The 21,617-nt window shown below is 45.7% G+C and overlaps 1 pseudogene; it reads right to left on the bottom strand.

The window, feature by feature from the left end:
- Positions 1-3,625: 3,625 nt before the first annotated feature.
- Positions 3,626-20,745, bottom strand: LOC133381478 (zinc finger protein 420-like; annotated as a pseudogene).
- Between the last annotated feature and the right edge of the window lie 872 nt (positions 20,746-21,617).

The raw sequence follows: 21,617 nt of genomic DNA, 5'->3' as shown, positions 1-21,617 counted from the left end.
TTGGGCAAGGCTGTGACCAGATCGACCAGACAGTAACATCAGCATGGAAAATGTACTTATAATACACTAGCAGATCAGTGAATACATTTCAGTTTATGAAAGAAATTCATGTCTCCAACAATGCACTTGGCTTAACCTGAGTTTCTCTGGTTCATCTCAGTGGAGCAGACCTAGTCTTGCTTGCCGTGATGCATCCTGGGAAACAAACCTGACCCACGTCGCTTGTGACCCTGGGAATCCCCCCTAAAACCTGATATCCTGGCTCCAACAGTGGTTATTTATTATTACTTACTTATTAGATGTATATCCTGATTCATACTGGATCCAATGGGATCTCAAATCCATTTAGGCAAAGCTATGAATAGGTTCAGGTGCAACATTTGCTGCAAGAATCTCTTTCACTCTTAAGAACAAGAAGAGCCTGCTGGATCAGGCCAGTGGCCCATCTAGTCCAGCATCCTGTTCTCACAGTGGCCAACCAGGTGCCTGGGGGAAGCCCGCAAGCAGGACCCAAGTGCAAGAACACTCTCCCCTCCTGAGGCTTCCGGCAACTGGTTTTCAGAAGCATGCTGCCTCTGACTAGGGTGGCACAGCACAGCCATCACGGCTAGTAGCCATTGATAGCCCTGTCCTCCATGAATTTGTCTAATCTTCTTTTAAAGCCGTCCAAGCTGGTGGCCATTACTGCATCTTGTGGGAGCAAATTCCATAGTTTAACTATGCGCTGAGTAAAGAAGTACTTCCTTTTGTCTGTCCTGAATCTTCCAACATTCAGCTTCTTTGAATGTCCACGAGTTCTAGTATTATGAGAGAGGGAGAAGAACTTTTCTCTATCCACTTTCTCAATGCCATGCATAATTTTATACACTTCTATCATGTCTCCTCTGACCCGCCTTTTCACTAAACTAAAAAGCCCCAAATGCTGCAACCTTTCCTCGTAAGGGAGTCGCTCCATCCCCTTGATCATTCTGGTTGCCCTCTTCTGAACCTTTTCCAACTCTATAATATCCTTTTTGAGATGAGGCGACCAGAACTGTACACAGTATTCCAAATGCGGCCGCACCATAGATTTATACAACGGCATGATGATATCGGCTGTTTTATTTTCAATACCTTTCCTAATTATCGCTAGCATGGAATTTGCTTTTCACAGCTGCCGCACACTGGGTCGACATTTTCATCGTGCTGTCCACTACAACCCCGAGGTCTCTCTCCTGGTCGGTCACCGCCAGTTCAGACCCCATGAGCGTATATGTGAAATTCAGATTTTTTGCTCCAATATGCATAATTTTACACTTGTTTATATTGAATTGCATTTGCCATTTTTCCGCCCATTCACTCAGTTTGGAGAGATCTTTTTGGAGCTCTTCACAATCCCTTTTTGTTTTAACAACCCTGAACAATTTAGTGTCGTCAGCAAACTTGGCCACTTCACTGCTCACTCCTAATTCTAGGTCATTAATGAACAAGTTGAAAAGTACAGGTCCCAATACCGATCCTTGAGGGACTCCACTTTCTACAGCCCTCCATTGGGAGAACTGTCCATTGATTCCTACTCTCTGCTTTCTGCTTCTTAACGAATTCCTTATCCACAAGAGGACCTCTCCTCTTATTCCATGACTGCTAAGCTTCCTCAGAAGTCTTTGGTGAGGTACCTTGTCAAACGCTTTTTGAAAGTCTAAGTACACTATGTCCACTGGATCACCTCTATCTATATGCTTGTTGACACTCTCAAAGAATTCTAATAGGTTACTGAGACAGGACTTTCCCTTGCAGAAGCCATGCTGGCTCTGCTTCAGCAAGGCTTGTTCTTCTATGTGCTTAGTTAATCTAGCTTTAATCATACTTTCTACCAGTTTTCCAGGGACAGAAGTTAAGCTAACTGGCCTGTAATTTCCGGGATCCCCTCTGGATCCCTTTTTGAAGGTTGGTGTTACATTTGCCACTTTCCAGTCCTCAGGCACGGAGGAGGACCCGAGGGACAAGTTACATATTTTAGTTAGCAGATCAGCAATTTCACATTTGAGTTCTTTGAGAACTCTCGGGTGGATGCCATCCGGGCCCGGTGATTTGTCAGTTTTTATATTGTCCATTAAGCCTAGAACTTCCTCTCTTGTTACCACTATTTGTCTCAGTTCCTCAGAATCCCTTCCTGCAAATGTTAGTTCAGGTTCAGGGATCTGCCCTATATCTTCCACTGTGAAGACAGATGCAAAGAATTCATTTAGCTTCTCTGCAATCTCCTTATCGTTCTTTAGTACACCCTTGACTCCCTTATCATCCAAGGGTCCAATCGCCTCCCTAGATGGTCTCCTGCTTTGAATGTATTTATAGAATTTTTTGTTGTTGGTTTTTATGTTCTTAGCAATGTGCTCCTCAAATTCTTTTTTAGCATCCCTTATTGTCTTCTTGCATTTCTTTTGCCAGAGTTTGTGTTCTTTTTTATTTTCTTCATTCGGACAAGACTTCCATTTTCTGAAGGAAGACTTTTTGCCTCTAAGAGCTTCCTTGACTTTGCTCGTTAACCATTGACTTTGCTCGTTAACCATGCTCTTTGCTCTCAAGCTTCCTCCACTGGACCCAGCATCAACAAGGAGGTGAGAGTCCTATTGCCTGATTATTCCATGGGAAGGGCTTAACCCTTGCAAGGCAACACTGTTTGCCCTGACTTGGAGATGCCTCTCTCTTCCCTTCCCTAGTGCAAATCTTTGTAATTGTTTTGCCAACTTATGGTGACCCTATGAATAGGGTTTTCATGGTAAGCGGCATTCAGAGGGGGTTTACCATTGCCTCCCTCTGGGACTAGTCCTCCCCAGCTGGCTGGGCCTGCTCAGCTTGCCACAGCTGCACAAGCCAGCCCCTTCCTTGTCCGCACCTGCCAGCTGGGGGGCAACTGGTCCCCTTGGGAATATGCAGCTTGCCCACGGCTGCACAGGTGGCAGGGCACATAACCCCTGAGCTACTCACGGTGGAGGTGATCTTTAGCTGGCGCTTGACACCCCAGGAGACATGAGTGGGGATTTCAACTCACAGACTCTGGACTCCCAGCTAGGCTCTCCTCCCCACTGTGCTATACCAGCTGTTCTCTAAGTTTAGATGTGTAAAAATAGAAATTGCTGCCTGAGGATCACACCTTTTTTTACTCTAAGATGTAGCTCTATGCTCTCTGTTTCATTTTCTGTGTAACAAAAGGATCCTTTGGGTTTAATTTTCTGGTGCGAATTCTTTTATTGAGGTGTAGGAGGGTGGAAGAGGACACTCATTAGGGTTGACACAAGTTCATCTCCAGCACAAGATCTAATTCCTCTCACATACTGGGATAGTAATTCTGGGGTGTACCCATATCGTGTAACACATAATCCAGGCACACAAAAAAGGAAGAAATAAAGTTATATGTGAAAAACAATGACCACATGCAAGCAAAAAGTGGAGAAAATATTTATTGTAGTTATGTATTTAGCAAAATGTGTACAGAATTATAAATAAAACCTCTTTGTAAAGTGGTTTATGAAGAATATATAATATGCATTAAAATGATCAATAAAAATCCATATTTACAAAACAATTTTAAAAGGAAAATGAATAAAAACAACTGTTAAATGTATACAAAGGAAACTACTGTATATAAAAGCACCTCCTAAAGTGGCAATTACATACAAGCACTAGCAATATTTTTTTATTTCCATTTATTAATCACTTCCCATAAAATTCCTGAAAACGCTAACAATGAAAAAAAAAACCCAATTCATACATCAAATCAACTAAAAACATTTTAAAAGCCAGTGCAAAAACAGACTGGGATAAAGATCTCCATTTAAAAGGTCTTTCAATAGCCTCCCTGCGAAAATAAAGACACTGCCTCTCTGAAATGTATCATGAGGGAATTCCAAAGGGTAGGTGCCATCACATTAAAGACCACATTTCTATACTATACAGAATGGTCTAGTCTATGAGATGAGATATGCAAGAGGACCTGTTCTGTAGAGTCCAGGGATTGGTTGGATATATAAGAGATGAAATGATCTTTTATGTATCCTGGCCCAAGGGCTTTAATATTTATAGTCCACAAGATTAAAATTAACTACAAATCTAACTTTGCTAAATTGTACACTGGCTCTCCTGAATTCATCCAGACCTCTAGTTGAAAGATTTAAAGTAAGGCTACACTGAAGTTCTTTCCACATTCCATGCATTTGAAGGGAATTCTGTGATTTCTAGCAAGGATACCGCTCACACTAAGGGCAAAATGTATTGGTACTTACGCTGGGTATTTATGCTGGAATGAGGGGAGTTAGGATACGGCAGATATCCAGCTGAGCTAGATGGGTCCCAGCTCAGCCACACTATGCTGCTATAAGGCCATCATCTTGGCTCAGCCACAACTCAGCTGGCCCAACCCAGCTCAGCCAAGGTCCAGCTGGCTCATAAATTAAGCTGGCATATATCCCCCCAAAAGGGGCATTTTGGGGATGTTGGAGTCTGGAATGAGGGGAGGGGGACTTACATTGCTTGGCTGAAGCTCTTTCCACATTGCATACATTGAAATGGTCTCTCACCTGTGCACGTTCAGTGATGTACAGTAAGGTGACCATTCTGAAGGAAGCTCTTTCCATAAGCAAGAGGTTTGTCACAGAGGCTTGTTATTTTGGATATCAAGGATGTTTAATACTAGGTCCAAAACAGCAGCTGGAGAAGCTGAGGCTGCTTCGAGCAGTGACAGCCTTCCACTTCTGGAGCCAGGGTTCGGCTTGGAAAGAGAGAGGAGTGGAGCTTCGCAGCGTGAACCAGTACAGCATCCGGAGTCACCACCTCGAGAGGAGATGCAGGCGGGAGAACCTTTGCAGTTTCAGGCCTCGGGAGGTGGAGATGCCGACAGCCGAGGCAGTCGATCAACGTTGGGAGACGCCTCAAATAACTGGCCAGCTGGAATGCAGGACTTTATCATGAAACAAATGGAGCTCATGAATCTGCAAATTAGGGCTATGCAGGAAAGGGATCAGTTTGTCTGGGATCAGTTTGTCTGGGAGCACAGACGGTCTGAAGATGGCCTGGAGAGCATTAACAGGAAGTTGTTCCCAGTTTTTCAAGCTAGACGTTCATGCCTATTTCTAGATTTTTGAGCAAGCCTGTGAAAACCAACGGTTGCCCAGGTGCCACTGGATGCGTGTGCTGAGAACGCAAGCTACTGGGGAGCTGTGAGATTTGATGACCTCACTGGCTGGGGAACAGGCCGATTATGATTTTTTCCATGAGCTGGTCAGTGAATATATTGCTTTGTCTGCAGAGGCACGCTGCCATAAATTTGAGACTTTGCAGAGAATTAATAAGCAAAGACAAGGAGTGCACCTTTGGCTCTTGTCTGTTGGAATCCTTGGCAGGTCTATTTCTGGCACTTTGGGTTTCCCCTTGGCCCAGAGTGGGAGACCAGGTTAAGGGGTGGTGGCAACTACGGTGTTTGCGCCTTGCCAGGATCAATTGGCCTGGGTTTGCTAGTTGAGTCCTAGGACTGAAATGGGATCGGTTCATGACACTTTCCACATTCCATGCACTTAAATGGTTTCCCCCCGTGTGTGTTCATTCATGTACAGTAACCTTACTGCTTACGCTGAAGCTTTTTCCACAAGCTGTGCATTTAAATAATTTCCCCCGTGTGGGTTCTTTGATGTACAGTAAGTTTATCTCTCTGGTTGAAGCTCTTTCCACATTCCATGCACTTAAACGGTTTCCCCCGTGTGTGCTTCCTGATGTGTAGTAAACGTTCCCCTGTCTCTGAAGATTTCTGTGCATTGAAATGGTATCTCTCCTATCTGCTTTCTTTGATGTACAGTAAGGCTAGTGCTCATAGTGAAGCTCTTTCCACATTTCATGCACTTAAACAGTTTCCCCCGTGTGTTCGTTGGTGTACAGTAAGCTTGAAGCTCTTTCCACACTCCATATATTTAAATGGTTTCTCCCTTATGGTTTCTTTGAAGTAAAAGTTTACTACTCACACTGAAGCTATTTCTACATTCCATACATTTAAATGGTTTCTCCCATGTGCCTTCTCTGATGTCTAGTAAGGTTACTGCTCTGGTTGAAGCTCTTTCCACATTCCATGCATTTAAATGGTTTCTCCCCTGTGTGGGTTCTTTGATGCACAGTAAGTTTCCTGCTGTGGCTGAAGCTCTTTCCACACTCCAAGTAGTTAAATGGTCTCTCCCGTGTTCATTTAAGTAAAAACACATGATAACTTTGTAATTTGCTCCTTTACTTGTCTTTCCCTTGGGCTCTGCTGGCTGAGCCAACATTCTCCCCTCCTGAATGGCGTTTAAACCAGCATAACTTCAGCCTAGCTTAATCCTGGATGTGGGTTTGCTTTGCCCACTTCTTTCCAAATTGAATGCATTCAAATCATTCCTCCATACTACAGGTTCTTTGATGTAAAGTAAGGCTACTGCTATGGCTGAAGCTCTTTCCACACTTCATGTTTCTCTCCTGTGAGCATTCTGTGATGTACAGTAAGGTGGATAGAGGTTCTTTCCACAAGGGGTGCATTTAAATGGTTTCTCCCCTGAGTGTGTTCATTGGTGTATATTAAAGCTCATTACTCACAATGAAGCTCTTTCCACACTGAATGAATTTAAGTCGCTCCTCCATTGTATGGGTTCTTTGATGTAAAGTAAGGTCTCGTCTCTGGCTGAAGCGCTTTCCATACTCCAGGCATTTAAGTGGCAATTTCATGGTGTGTTCTTTGCTGTGGCTATGCTTCATGAAGCTCTTTCCATATTCCATGCATTTACATGGTTTCTTCCTGTGTGGATTTTTTCACGCTTAATAAAGTTACTGCTGCAAATGAAGCTGTTTCCAATTCCATACATACAAATGGTTTTCCCCCATGTGGGTTCATGGATGCAAAGTAAGACCATCATTCCGACTGAAGCTCTTTCTAAAATCTGTACATGTAAATGGCTTCTCCCCTGTAGGTTTTTCATTGTTTCGTAAGAGTTCCCCTATCTCTGAAGCGCTTTCCATACTCCATGCATTTAAATGGCTTCTCCCCTGTGTTTTTGCTGATGTTTAGTAAGGGTTCTCCTATCTCTGAAGCATTTCCCACACTCCATACATTTAAATGGCTTCTCCCCTGTGTGCCTTCTTTGATGTTTAGTAAGGTTACTGCTCACACTGAAGCTCTTTCCACATTCCATGCACTTAAATGGCTTCTCCCCTGTGTTTTTGCTGATGTTTAGTAAGGGTTCTCCTATCTCTGAAGCATTTCCCACACTCCATACATTTAAATGGCTTCTCCCCTGTGTGCCTTCTTTGATGTTTAGTAAGGTTACTGCTCACACTGAAGCTCTTTCCACATTCCATGCACTTAAATGGTTTTTCCCCTGTGTGCCTTCTTTGATGTTTAGTAAGGTTACTGCTCTGGCTGAAACTCTTTCCACACTTCATGCACGTAAATGGTTTCTCTCCTGTGTGGGTTCGTTTATGTTCAGTAAGGTTAGCCCTCACACTGAAGCTCCTTCCACATTCCATGCATTTAAATGGTTTCTCCCCTGTGTGGGTTCGTTGATGTATAATAAGTACACTGCTCTGGCTGAAGCTCTTTCCACATTCCATGCATGTAAATCGTTTCTCCCGTGTGTGTTCGTTGATGTACAGTAAGTACACTGCTCTGGCTGAAGCTCTTTCCACATTCCATGCATTTAAAATGTTTCTCCACTGTGTGGGTTCTGTGATGATTAATAAGGCTACTGCTCACACTGAAGCTCTTCCCACATTCCATGCATTCATATGGTTTCTCCCCTGTGTGGGTTCTTTGATGGGTATTAAGTGTATGTCTCACATTGAAGCTCTTTCCACACTCCATGCATTCATATGGTTTCTCCCCTGTGTGGGTTCTTTGATGCAAAGTAAGGTTACCTGTCTGCCTGAAGCTCTTTCCACACTCCATGCATTCATATGGTTTCTCCCCTGTGTGGGTTCTTTGATGTATAGTAAGTTTACCTCTCTGCCTGAAGCTCTTTCCACACTCCATGCACTCATATGGTTTCTCCCCTGTGTGGGTTCTTTGATGTATAGTAAGTTTACCTCCCTGCCTGAAGCTCTTTCCACACTCCATGCATTTAAATGGTTTCTCCTCTGTGTGGGTTCGTTGATGTACAGTAAGGTAACTGCTCTGGCTGAAGCTCTTTCCACACTCCATGCATTTAAATGGTTTCTCCTCTGTGTGGGTTCGTTGATGTACAGTAAGGTAACTGCTCTGGCTGAAGCTCTTTCCACACTCCATGCATTTAAATGGTTTCTCCTCTGTGTGGGTTCGTTGATGTACAGTAAGGTAACTGCTCTGGCTGAAGCTCTTTCCACACTTCATGCATTCAAATGGTTTCTCCCCTGTGTGGGTTCTATGATGCATAGTAAGTTTACTTCTCTGGCTGAAGCTCTTTCCACACTCCATGCATTTAAATGGTTTCTCCTCTGTGTGGCTTCTTTGATGTAGAAGCTGAGAAGTAGAGGATTTCTTTCTCCCATTCTTTGATTGGTTTGTTCCAGACTTTCTTGGTTCCCCTTGATTTCCAAACATCTCTTTTTGTGCTTCACACTCGCCTGTTACCAATGACATCATCTGTCGGTCCATATAATTCTCATTCTTCTGCTGAGGAGGAACAAGGAGAAAAGACATATATGTTGTAATGTTGTAATTTCAAGTCAAAAACAAAGGGTCTCATCACAAATCAACCCCAATTAGCTGCCTCTCAGATCTTTACATCTCCCAAATTCTCCCCATTTCTCCCTGTATGCCCAGCTGAACCGAAGGTTCCCTGAATATTCTACCATCTCACCCAACAGCTTGAATTCCTTTCTGGTCCATATACCACTTGATTTCACTAAAGCCAGATGTGTCTGGTTTTTCCTCCTCCTGTGCTACAACTGCAGCAGGTGTGTTTTCGCAATGGGATGCCTCAGGACACAGTCCCCTTACTTTTTTCCTCCTGGGACCCTGGGTTTTCCTCCTACTGCAATTCAACTCCATTATACATTTCTAAAATGATATGCCACAAGCAACAGGGTGAGCAGGAAGAGAAGGGCAGCAAGGCTGCAAAAGAGGCAAACTTGGCAGTACTCACTGCTCATTTGTTTCTATGAATTTGATGGCAATCAAAAGTGGTGGTCAGATAGATATATAGGAACACAGTGAGAAGCCTGATGCTTAATCGGACCATTGGACCCTCTAGCTCAGTACTGTCTACACTGGCTGGCAGGTGCTCTGCAGGGTTTCAAATAGAACTGATCCCTGTGCCTGAACAACGTTTGCAGGAAGCGAGTCTGAGGAACTGAGGCATATAATGGTAATAAGAGATGACAATCCAAGCCTTATTGACAAAACAACTGACAAATCTCCAGGTCCAGATAGTGTCCCCCCAACAGTTCTCAAAGAACTCGCATGTGAAATTGCTGATGTGCTACGAAAATCAAATAATTTCTTCTTAAGGTCAGACTACATCCCAGAGGACTGGAAAATGACTGAAGTACTAAAATTTTTTTAAAAGGGATCCAGAGGGAATTGTAGAAACAGCAGGCCGGTTAACTTAACATCTATCCTGGGAAAACTGGTGGAAAGTATTTGTTAAAGATAAAATCAGCAAGAGTAGAGAGGAACAAGGCTTGCTGTAGTTTCAGCATAGTTTCTGCAAGGGAAAATCCTGTCTCAAGTTTCTTGAGAGTGTAAACAAGCATATAGTTAGAGGCGATCCAGTGGATGTAGTGTAAGTGGACTGTAAAAAAGCTTTTCACAAAATACCTCACCAAAGACTCCTGAATATCTTACAAGTCATGGAGTAAGAGGTCCTCTTCTGGATCAGCAAAAGCAGCCGTTGAAGCAGCCTAACCCCTCCCTTAAACACCGCTCTTTTAAAGGAGGGAGGAGGCTGCTACAAAGAGGACTCTGCCCATTCAAAACAGTCACTGTGCTCTCAGTGGGGCAATGGTTGTATTCAGGTCCTGATTGCGCACTTCTCATAGGCATCTGCTTGGACACTGTGAGGACTAGATGCTCAACCTGATAGGTCATAGAATCATAGAATAGTAGAGTTGGAAGGGGCCTATAAGGCCATCGAGTCCAACCCCCTGCTCAATGCAGGAATCCAAATCCAAGCATTCCCGAAAGATAGCTGTCCAGCTGCCTCTTGAATGCCTCCAGTGTCGGAGAGCCCACTACCTCGCTAGGTCATTGGTTCCATTGTCGTATGGCTCTAACGGTTAGGAAGTTTTTCCTTATGTCCAGTCAAAATCTGGCTTTCTGCAACTTGAGCCCATTATTCCTTGTCCTGCACTCTGGGACGATCGAGAAGAGATCCTGGCCCTCCTCTGTGTGACAACCTTTCATATACTTGAAGAATGCTACCATATCGCCCCTCAGTCTTCTTTTCCAGGCTAAACATGCCCAATTCTTTCAGTCTCTCCTCATGGGGCTTTGTTTCTAGTCCCATGATCACCCTTGCTGCCCTCCTCTGAACCTGTTTCAGTTTGTCTGCATCCTTCTTGAAGTGCGGAGACCAGAACTGGACGCAGTACTCAAGATGAGGCCTAACCAGTGCTGAATAGAGGGGAACAAGTACTTCATGCGATTTGGAAACTATACTTCTGTTAATGCAGCCTAATATAGCATTTGCCTTTTTTGCAACCACATCTCATTGTTGGCCTTATATTCAGCTTGTGATCAATGACAATTCCAAGATCCCTCTCAGATGTCGTACTGCTGAGACAAGTATCACCATCTTAAAACTCTGCATTTGGTTTCTTTTTTCTAAGTTTAGAACTCTGCATTTATCCCTGTTGAATTTCATTGTGTTGTTTTCAGCCCAATTCTCCAGCCTATCAAGGTCCCTTTGAATTTTGTTTCTGTCTTCCACGGTATTAGCTATGCCCCCCAATTTTGTATCATCTGCAAATTTGATAAGCATGCTTTGTACCAGGGCTGTGGAGTTGGAGTCGGAGTCGTGGAGTCGGAAGCAATTTTGGGTGGAGTCAGTAGAAATGTACCGACTCCGACTTCAAAATAAATTTTGACTGACAAATTTTTTAAAATATAAATTCAAAATGTCAAAGAAGCTTCCCATGAAGTCAGCTGTATTTGAGCATTTCACCGTAACTCCAGATGGAAAACATTTTGTGTCAGTGTATGACACAGGACCCAGATGAAGACAAATGCTGTGATGCCAAGATCAGTGCATATTCAGGCAGCGATAAAAATGCTCCTACGAGAGCTTCCAATTTAAAAAGACATTTACAGCGCTTTCCAGGGCTGTGCAGTCGGAAGCAATTTGGGGTGGAGTCGGAGTCAAAGGTTTGGCGTACCGACTCCACAGCCCTGCTTTGTACCTTCTCATCCAAGTCGTTAATAAAAATGTTGAAGAGCACTGGGCCCAGGACCGAGCCCTGTGGTACCCCACTTGTTACTTTTGCGCACTTTGGGAAGGAACCATTGATAAGCACTCTTTGAGTACAATTCTGGAGCCAACTGTGGATCCCTCTAATAGTTGTTCCATTCAGCCCACATTTAGCTATCTTGCTAATCAGAGTATCATGGGGCACTTTGTCAAAAGCTTTGCTGAAGTCGAGATATATTATGTCCACAGCATTCCCACAGTATACAAGGGAGGTTACCCAATCAAAAAATGAGATGAGATTAGTTTGGCAGGATTTGTGCTTCATAAATCCATGTTGGCTCCTAGTAATCAATGCATTGCTTTCAAGGTGCTTACAGATTGACTGCTTTATAATCTGCTCCAGAATTTTTCCAGGGATTGATGTTAGGCTGACTGGTCTGTAGTTCCCCGGTTCCTCCTTTTTGCCCTTTTTGAAGATAGGGACAACATTAGCTCTCCTCCAGTCATCCGGCACTTCACCGGTGCTCCATGATTTCGCAAAGATAATAGATAGCGGTTCTGAGAGTTCTTCAGCCAGTTCCTTCAATACTCTAGCATGCAGTTTATCAGGCCCTGCTGATTTGAACTCATTCAAAGTGATTAGGTATTCCTTGACCATTTGCCTATCAATCTCAAGGTCCAATCCTGACTTCATGCTTCCCGGGAGGGTCGCAGTTCCTTTTTTGGGAGAAGACTGAGCCAAAGTAGGAATTGAGCACTTCTGCCTTTTCTTTGTCATCTGTTATCATTTTGCCATCATTGAGTAGCTGTGACACCATTTCTTTTCTCTGTCTTTTACTAGGGACATACCTGAAGAAAGCTTGTTTGTTGCTTTTAGCATCCCTCACTAGCCTCAGCTCATTCTCAGCTTTAGCCTTTCTGACAACATGCCGGCAATTCTGTGATACCTGCCTGTACTCTTCCTTTGTGGCCTGGCCTTCTTTCCACTTCTTGAATGTGTCCTTTTTTGTTTTCAGGTCATCTCTAAGATTTTGTGAAGCCACATTGGCTTCTTCTGCTGTTCCCCCCTTTTTTCCTTGTTGGAATTGCTTGCCATTACACTTTTAGAATTTCCTTTTTTAGAAACTCCCACCCATCTTAGACTCCTTTTCTCATTAGGGTGGCTTGCCATGGAACCGTACTTACAATTGTTTTGAGTTTATTAAAATCAGCTTTCCTGAAGTCCAGGGTGCACGTATGGCTACTCTCAGCTTTTGCTTCTGTTAAAATCAAGAATTCAAGTATGGTGTAATCACTTTCCCCAAGAGTTCCCGTAACTGCCATTTCATCCACCAAATCATCTCTATTGGTTAGAAGCAAGGCCAGGATAGCTGATCCTCTGGTTGCTTCCTCCACTTTCTGTAGGAGAAAGTTATCTCCAACACAAGCCAGAAATTTCTTGGAGGGGCAGTGTTTGGCGGAATTGGTCTCCCAACGGATATCAGGATAATTGAAGTCCCCCATTACTACTACATCATGCCTCCTCGAAACACTGGCAATTTGCTTTTCAAAAGTTACATTCTCATCTTCTCCTTGACTGGGTGGTCAGTAGTAGACTCCAAGCACCACATTCCTTTCAGGTGACTGGCCTGATCCAGCAACCTCTTCTTAATGTTGTTACAAACATCTAAGATGTCCTCCAGTAGAACTGCCATCCTGATGGGTCAATCCACCATCATTGCTTTCATACAGGAACTGAAAAATCCTTCTGTTCCCAGTCCCAAATGAGCCCCATAACACAGCTAAGCATCTACCTGCTGGAGTGTCCTCAAAGGTGACAGGGTAGTTGCATGACGGCTTTTGTTGACATATAAGCCCCTAGAAGTAGATCACTTTGTGATCCTGCAGTAAAGGCACCAACTTGGACACCTTTAAAAGATTACCCAAATTCATGGAGGATGAGGCTATGATAGCTATGTTCTACCTCTATTGGTGGATGTAGTATGCCTCTGAATACCATTACACAAGAGGGGAGAGTGCTGTTGCTCTCGGGTCCTGCTTGGGCTTCCCATAGGTACCTGGTCAACCACTGTGAGAACAGGATTGTGGACAGGATGGGCCTTTGGCCTAGTGCAGGCCTCTTCTTCAGTAGTGTTAAAAGTAGAGACAGAAAGGCAGATTCTTTCCCTGCCACCCAACCCAGAGAGAGGCACCCGGGCTGTCCTCTCTGTCTCTCCACCAGAGATCTTTCCCTCACCTGAGGTGGACGCCCAGCACCTCTTTCCACTTTGCCCCAAGGAAGAGACGATCCAGACGGTGCCTCTGAGGCCACTGCACTGCCTGTGGGGAAGGAGGAGTCAACTAGGCCACCTCTGGGACTCTCACAGATTTTGCCACAATGAGGAAAAACTCTAAAGAGCTTGCAGGGGAGAGACAGGATGGGAGCAATTTCCTATTATATACAGATGTGGAGGTGAGGGGTGTAAATTTTATAAGAGGCTCAAAGGTTGTGCAGAGTGGTAAAGGCTCTAAACAAATAAACGGAACGTCACTTTCCTTGGCTGTTTCCTTTCATGCTCAGTTTGCTTCTGGATGCCTGACCTAAAAGGGGCTTTAACCTTTAGCCCATAAGTCTCTTGCAGACCCCTCCCCACTTTCTTCCAGACTGTCCTCCAGGCTAGAGGACAGGGCATCTTGCCTCCTTTGCTACCTCCAGTCAACCCAGCCACCTCGGTCCCACTCCCATCTCTTCTCATCTCGGGCGTCTGCAAAGCCTCTCCTTCCCGCCCACCACAGAGTCTCTCCTCCAACTTGTCACCCATTTCAGGCTGTTTTACTGGGCCCTTTTCATCATGTTTCATGCATGTTTTTGTACACATCTCAATCTTCCAGAGGCTCCACTGCTTTCCCAGGGTTTGGTTTCCCTGGAATGCAGGTCAGCGGAGACTGTGGTGTCTTTAGGATAGATGGTTTCATGCACACATATATACAACCTGAGCGTACGATGGAGGGCTTCTCGGCATTAACAGGCCAACAGATCTTGCTTGCCCATCAGATTTCTAGAGGAGTCCCCCAAAGCCATAAGTATGGGATGGAGCACAGAGAGCAGGTGTCTCCCTGTGTCTTTCCAATGTCACTTTGGACTAACTCTACCAAAGACCACTTCTCAGCTCTAGGATGAGGAGCATCCAGCCAGGGGAGGAGTGCCTCTATCCTGCAAGAGTTCCTATGACAATGCATTGCTCCACTGCCAAATCTTTATACATGCTAATGGAAACCACTTGACAAATTTGGCTGGACCCATTAGCTTATGAAAGGAACTAGTCTGATTAGTGGAGCAGGTTTCTTGCCTACAACTCCCCCTAGAAAGATTCCACATCAGAGGCCGGAAAGGACACCAAAAGACATAATCCATCCCAACCCCACAGTCCTATAAGCTTGTCATTAATACCATAACATGTGTGCATTTCAATCAAATATCAGGTCCCTGACAGTAGGCAGTCAGTACACTTTGTACATATACTGCAAGGCAGGCGTGTATGAGGTCAATGGCTCCATCTTGGAGCTCCCTGGGGATGAGAAAGACCTCCACTCCTTCCATCGGAAATAACGGAAGGGGAATACTGAGGTGCATTCAACCTGGTCCAGCTCACTGGGCAATGAAAAGTGTTTGAACTACTTGCAGGACATCTACATTAGAAACAGCTGGGCATATGACTGGTATTATTTATTTTGATAATCTTTTAGATCCAGTGTGGGGAAGCTTTTACAGAATTAAATTCGTGCCCTCCAGATGCTGCTGAACTCCAACTCCCATCAGCCCCAGCAAACATGCCCAATGGTCAGGACCGATGGCAGTTGTAGTTCAGCATCATCTGGAGGGCCAAAGCTTCCTCACACCTGCTTTATGTTGTGGACTACAACTCCCATCATCCCTGGCCATTGGCCATCCTGGATGGGGCTGATGGGAGTTACAGTTCAGCAGCATCTGGAGGGCACCAAGTTCCAGAACATGGTCCAGAGTTGAGCAGGGGGTGTCCGTGGTGCAAAGCTTAACAGCATTCTTGCCTAGCTTATAAGGTTGTAGTCTGGGTGACTGAGATAAGAGATTTATTTACATATTTATTTTATATATATATTATTACATATATTATCAGACTCATATTTTATGGTGTTTCAAAGGTTTTTTTTTACCCAGGCCTTCCTCTAAAGAGCTAACAGTGGGAACTATAGGTTGATCCCCTGTCCCTTTGTCTTCACAACAACACTTGTCACTGGGACGAAGCCAACAAATGGATTTCACTCCTGAGCAGGAATTTAAATCTGGGCCTCTTGAGACATAGTTCAGTATTAAATGGGAAGTAATTCTAATAATAAGACACACACAAACACTTGCACAGATGTGAAAGGTCACACATAGTGTATGTCCAGAATTTAGAGTGGGACATAAAGTTATCCACCTTTAACTTCACAACAATCCAGTGAGGTAGGCAGAAATAATCACTGGCCCAAGGTGACCCAGGCAGCTGTGTCCCTGGTGGGGGGGTTAATTCTAGGTGTCCCTGGTAGAGATGTGAATGCCTGGAAAAAATACCAGGGGGAAAACAACTTTTTTTCTGATTTTCCCTCTTGATCCTTTGCATCTCTACTCTCTAGTGTAAGTGCAGTACTCTGCAGTCTCTCAAGGCTCCTACAAGACTCCACAGTGTTTGTGTACAGATAAAACTTCTGACTTTTCAATGGCTAAGATGTGGCTGCCTGTAAGCTCACTTTCTTCGCTCCACCCCCTTTTGCCTCTGGCCCCGCCCACCACTAAAAGGGCCCCCTGGAAGGCTGATCATGAAGGAATGTGGCCCTCAGGCTGGAGAAAGCTCTCCTCCACCTGCACTAATCACAGCCTTACACCCAGTCGTTCATCTAGGCCCACCTCACAGGGTTGTTGCACGCATTGCCCACTAGGCATTGTACTGTGGACCTTCTGTAGCACCCGGAGGCCCTCCCACCAAGCTGGGTGGTCCCAAGACAATGGCTGAAGCCAGGCAGGAGGGAGGCGGGCAACGCCAGCAGAGGAACACCCTCAGCCACTCCACTGGGCCAAGCTTGCCAGAGAAGCTCAGATCCACCGGGGGGGGAGAGTTGATCTTTCCCCCATTTATTTTCTCCAGATCTGGGGCCCAAAGGCATCACAACAAACCCCCTTTTGTCCCCCAAAGTTCCCACCCCACCTGACCAGCCCCTTATCATGCCCCCCCGGAATTCCCCCCTATAAAACTGCTTCCTCCACCTGGGTCCCTTTTCCCCTCCCCGCAGGAGGGCCCTTTACAGCGGAAGGGGTCAGGGTCCATCTAGCTCCACGCTGTCGACACTGACAGGCAGCGGCTCTCCCGGCCGGAGACGGATGCCGCGGGTGGGACTTTCTGGATGCAGAACAGGCGCCCTGCCCTTGAGTTCCTTTGCCCCCAACGCCCCCCACTTTCCCCTCCCCATTTTCTCCCTTCCCCGCTGCATTGTCTGCGGATTCAAGAGGGAAAAAAGGGGGAAAAGCAAATTACACCCCCCCACCCCCCGTTTGCACCTCTCTGTCCTCCGCGCGCTCCAGGCTCCGCCGCCTCCTTCCTCTTAATGGCGAATCGAGGGCAGGAAAAGGCCCCACCATCGCCACCTGCTGGCAGAAAGCTTTGGCACATCCAGCCTTGCCAGAGTTTGGCAGCCGTAACAAAGCGGCAGAGAAATCTCCCAGCCCCCAAGAGGCTTATCTAAAAAGGCCGATCCCACAAGTGAGTCTATCGTCCCCTCCTCTTCCTGGGTTAGGAATGAAGAGCCCCCCCATCGCCCTTTCTGTATGCTCTTGGAAGTTACTTTTTTTGAACTACAACTCCCATCAGCCCCAGCCAGCATGGCCACTGGAATGGACTGACGGGAGTTGTAGTTCAAAAAAAGTAACTTTTCCAAGCTCTGGCTCTCCCCCCCTTTCCTCTGAAACATCCTGCCTCTCTAGGAGCCAGAGCTCGGTTCTTTGACCCGTCGGAGGACTGAATGGCAGGAGCTCCCCCTCCCTCTCTGCAAGCCTATGCCCCTGCCCCGGCACAGCCCCTCGGGACTGGCTTCGAAAGCACGAAGCCCCACTGAAGTTTGTAGCAGAGGGGAGGAGGCAACAGAAAACCCGACTCTGCAGCTCCTGTCAGCTGTCTGCTCTCCCTGCTAGGTTCCTCCTGCCTGGGATGATCGAACACGTCAGGACTGGGACTTGGGTCAGGCTGAACTGAGCACAGGGGGCCGCCTTCGCTCCCTGGGCTTCAGTGCAGCAGGCGGTGTCCGATCCCCCAATTGTGCATCCAGCTGTCAGCCGTGTTCATTCACTGTCCCAACTCGGGTTGCAATTTGGTGAAGTCGTTTCGTATTTTCTACCTACGAGCCCGGGAAGCCTCCTAATACTGAGTCAGACTATCGATCTATCTAGGTCAACATTCCCTACACTGACTGGCAGCGACTCTCCCAATTTCAGAGAAGGTTCTCTCCCAGCCTTACCTGGAGATGCAGGGAGAGGATTGGAGCTGCGGCCTTCGGCATCCAAAGCAGATGCACTAGCACTGAGCTAGACGGCTGTTCCCAATCTCTTTTCAGTGTTTTGTGTTTCAGATACTGTTAAATTTTCTGATCAGGGCATTAACATTTCAAGGGTGGTTTTAGCTGCCTTCTGTATCTAAATGCCTGTTTCTAAATTTTCATATCTAGAAGCCCATAAATTAGCACAGGCACTTTTTATGCAAATGTATGTCTTGTTTCATTTTGTGGTCTTGCATCACTGGCACCCCCGATTTGTCTGAGGAGGGCCTCTGGGAGGATCGGGACAGGAAGCCGAGCCCTGTGAGGAGAGACTGGCAGCAACTCGACTGTGCTGTGATGCTCTGACTGCAGCTTAGTGCGGAGCCAAGCAAAGTGGAGTAAAGGTCTGACATGGTATGAGGGAACTTTCTCTCGAGGGAAGGGCCCACACAGAATGTCCCAGGTTCAGTCTCCATTAGATTTTTAGATTTATTAGATTTGATTAGACGCCTATCTGACAGAGGTTAGTCTGCCACTCTGGGCGACATACAGCAAAACACAAATACAGTTCATATAAAAACATAAACAGAGAGCATTAAACATTAAAGGACTGTTATTGTTTCTGCCCTGTATGGATTCTTTGATGGTCAGTGAGATGTCCCTTTCTGCTGAAGTTCTTTCCACATTCTAAGCATTGATACAGTTTCTCCCCTGTATGAGTTCTTTGATGGGAAGTGAGATATCTCTTGCAGCTGAAACTTTTTCCACATTCCAAGCATTTACATGGTTTCTCCCCAGTGTGAATTATTTGATGGGAAGTGAGTTTCCTTCCAGTTGAAGCTCTTGCCACATTCTAAGCACTGATACAGTTTCTCCCGTATGAATTCTTTGATGGGAAGTAAGGTTTATCTTACAGCTGAAGTTCTTTCCACATTCCAAGCACTGATATGGTTTCTCCCATGTATGAATTCTTTGATGGGAACTGAGATATTTATTGAGCCTTGCCACATTCCAAGCACTGATATGGTTTCTCTCCTGTATGAATTCTTTGATGGGAAGTGAGAGTTGCCCTGGAGGTAAAGCTCTTTCCACATTCCAAGCATTGATATGGTTTCTCTCCACTGTGACTTCTTTGATGAAGATGGAAATCGGTGCTTCTCTTAAATCTCTTACCGCATTCCAAGCAGTGATATGGTTTCTCTCCTGTATGAATTATTTGATGAGAAGTGAGGCAGCCACGGTGTCTGAAGCTCTTTCCACATTCCAAGCACTGATATGGTTTCTCTCCACTGTGACTTCTTTGATGAAGACGGAAATTGGTGCTTCTCTTAAATCTCTTACCGCATTCCAAGCAGTGATATGGTTTCTCTCCTGTATGAATTATTTGATGGGAAGTGAGGTGGCCACGGTGTCTGAAGCTCTTTCCACATTCCAAGCACTGATATGGTTTCTCTCCACTGTGACTTCTTTGATGAAGACGGAAATCGGTGCTTCTCTTAAATCTCTTACCGCATTCCAAGCAGTGATATGGTTTCTCTCCTGTATGAATTATTTGATGGGAAGTGAGGCGGCCACGGTGTCTGAAGCTCTTTCCACATTCCAAGCACTGATATGGTTTCTCTCCACTGTGACTTCTTTGATGAAGACGGAAATCGGTGCTTCTCTTAAATCTCTTACCGCATTCCAAGCAGTGATATGGTTTCTCTCCTGTATGAATTATTTGATGGGAAGTGAGGTGGCCACTGTGTCTGAAGCTCTTTCCACATTCTATGCATTGATATGGTTTCTCCCCTGTATGAATTCTTTGATGGGAAGTGAAATGCTCCTTCCTGGTGAAGCTCTTTCCACATTCTAAGCAGTGATACTGTTTCTCCCCTGTATGAATTTTTTGATGGGTAGTGAGATGGGCGCTCTGACTAAAGCTCTTTCCACATTCTATGCATTTATATGGTTTCATCCCTGTCAATTCTTTGACAGGATCTCTGAATGGAGCATACTCTAAATATTCATATGACTTCTCCACTCTGTGGATTTTGTTATTGTCTCCCATGTTCCCGGTTTCCAATTCGCCACTTTCAAGAGATGTGACAATCCAACAATTCTCCTCCATGACTTCCTGATGCAGAGCTCTCTGGTCAGGATCCAACAGGGCCCACTCCTCTTCTGTGAAATGCACAGCCACATCCTCAGAGGACACTGGGCCCTGATCCGCTTCCACAGCAGCTGCCTCCCCTCTACCAGAAAGAAGAGACAGCTGAGGAGATCTCACCGGAGTCCTTCCATCACCCAGCAGCCTCTGTCTGGTGTCCGATGGAGTCTTCTTGGCTTCAGGGATATCGGAGCTGGTTTCTGCAAAGAGGTCCTCTTCCTGCTGCTGTTCCTGCTTCTTTGCCTGGCTCAGGAGGAAACCTTCAGCCAGGGCCACTGCCTGGGAATTGGTCTCTGCTCCACATTCCCTCACCCAGCTTTCCATCTCGGGTGGAAGGACCCTCAAGAACTGCTCCAGGATCACCAGGTCCAGCATCTGAGACTTTGTGTGTCGCTCTGGCTTCAGCCACTGCCAGCAGAGATGGTGGAGTCGGCTGCAAACCTCTCGGGGCCCTTCAGCCTCCTGGTAGCCAAAATGCCTGAACTGCTGGCGCTGCACATCTGAGCTGAGGGTGTCCTCCTCACCCAGGGCCTTCTGCACAGTTCTTTCCCAGAATCCCACACTGCTCCCAGTCTCGATGACATCAGGGCCTCTTCCTGCTTCAGGGCCAGATGAGTCTTCCCCCTCCATCTTACAAAAGCCTGCAACATGGTTGAAGGAACTCCTTTCGTCTTGTGCCAATTTCTGCCTCAAGGCTAAGACTGTCCTAATCAGAGGGGCTACCAGGTCCTTTTCCTCTCGGCTCCCTCCATCTCCTCACCGAGGAATCTCCCCCAGCCGAGGGAGAGCTGGGAAGAATTCCCTGCCTGAAAGACTGGAGGGCTGCTGCCAGTCAGTGTAGACAGCACTGAGCTAGATGGACCAATGGTCGGACTCAGTACACGGCAGCTGCCTAGGTTCCTGCAACCAATTGGACTATTAACAGTTCAAGCCTTGATGCTTTAAACTCCCACAGTGGAAGACCTCAATTCCCCCCCTTTTCCCCACGTGGGTGCTTTTTGTTGGAGGCTGGTTTTGCTGTCTAGGCCCAAATTCAGAGGTGGTTTACCATTGCCTTCCTCTGAGTTTGGATGCATCTTAGTCTGGTGTCTCAGCTTTGACCATTCCACCTTGGGTGCCCCTGCTAGGAGTCTAGCCTCTTGTCTAGACTCCTGACGGCATTGCTCTCAGCTTCTTCAACACTTTCAAACCCCCTCACCTTTTCATGTACAGTAAGAGCTCTTTCCACATTAAACTGTTTTATACTTGTTTTATAGATTTTAAATGGATTTATTTCCTGTTGTAAACTGCCTTGCTTTCCAATCCTACCTGACAGGGTTGTTGGAAATATTCCATATAAACACATACTGGAGACGCAAAAATACATACACCTTATATAATTATTGTCAAAACCAGTGGGTCACTGCAGAACATTTTTTTTAATCGCTATTAGTTACCTACCAAATAAAAGCATTGACCTTTGGGTGAAGGGCGGGTAATAAATTCTAATTTTAATAATAATTCTAAGTAAGCCCTGTATAGTTGTTTTTTTAAAAAAAGGATTGGAGGGGGAGAGAAAGATTTACAACACA

The sequence above is a fragment of the Rhineura floridana genome, chromosome 3 (assembly GCF_030035675.1).
Source record: "Rhineura floridana isolate rRhiFlo1 chromosome 3, rRhiFlo1.hap2, whole genome shotgun sequence".
Lineage (NCBI taxonomy): Eukaryota > Metazoa > Chordata > Lepidosauria > Squamata > Rhineuridae > Rhineura > Rhineura floridana.
Note: the sequence above shows the minus strand (reverse complement) of the source record. Positions and strands in the feature narration are given on the sequence as shown.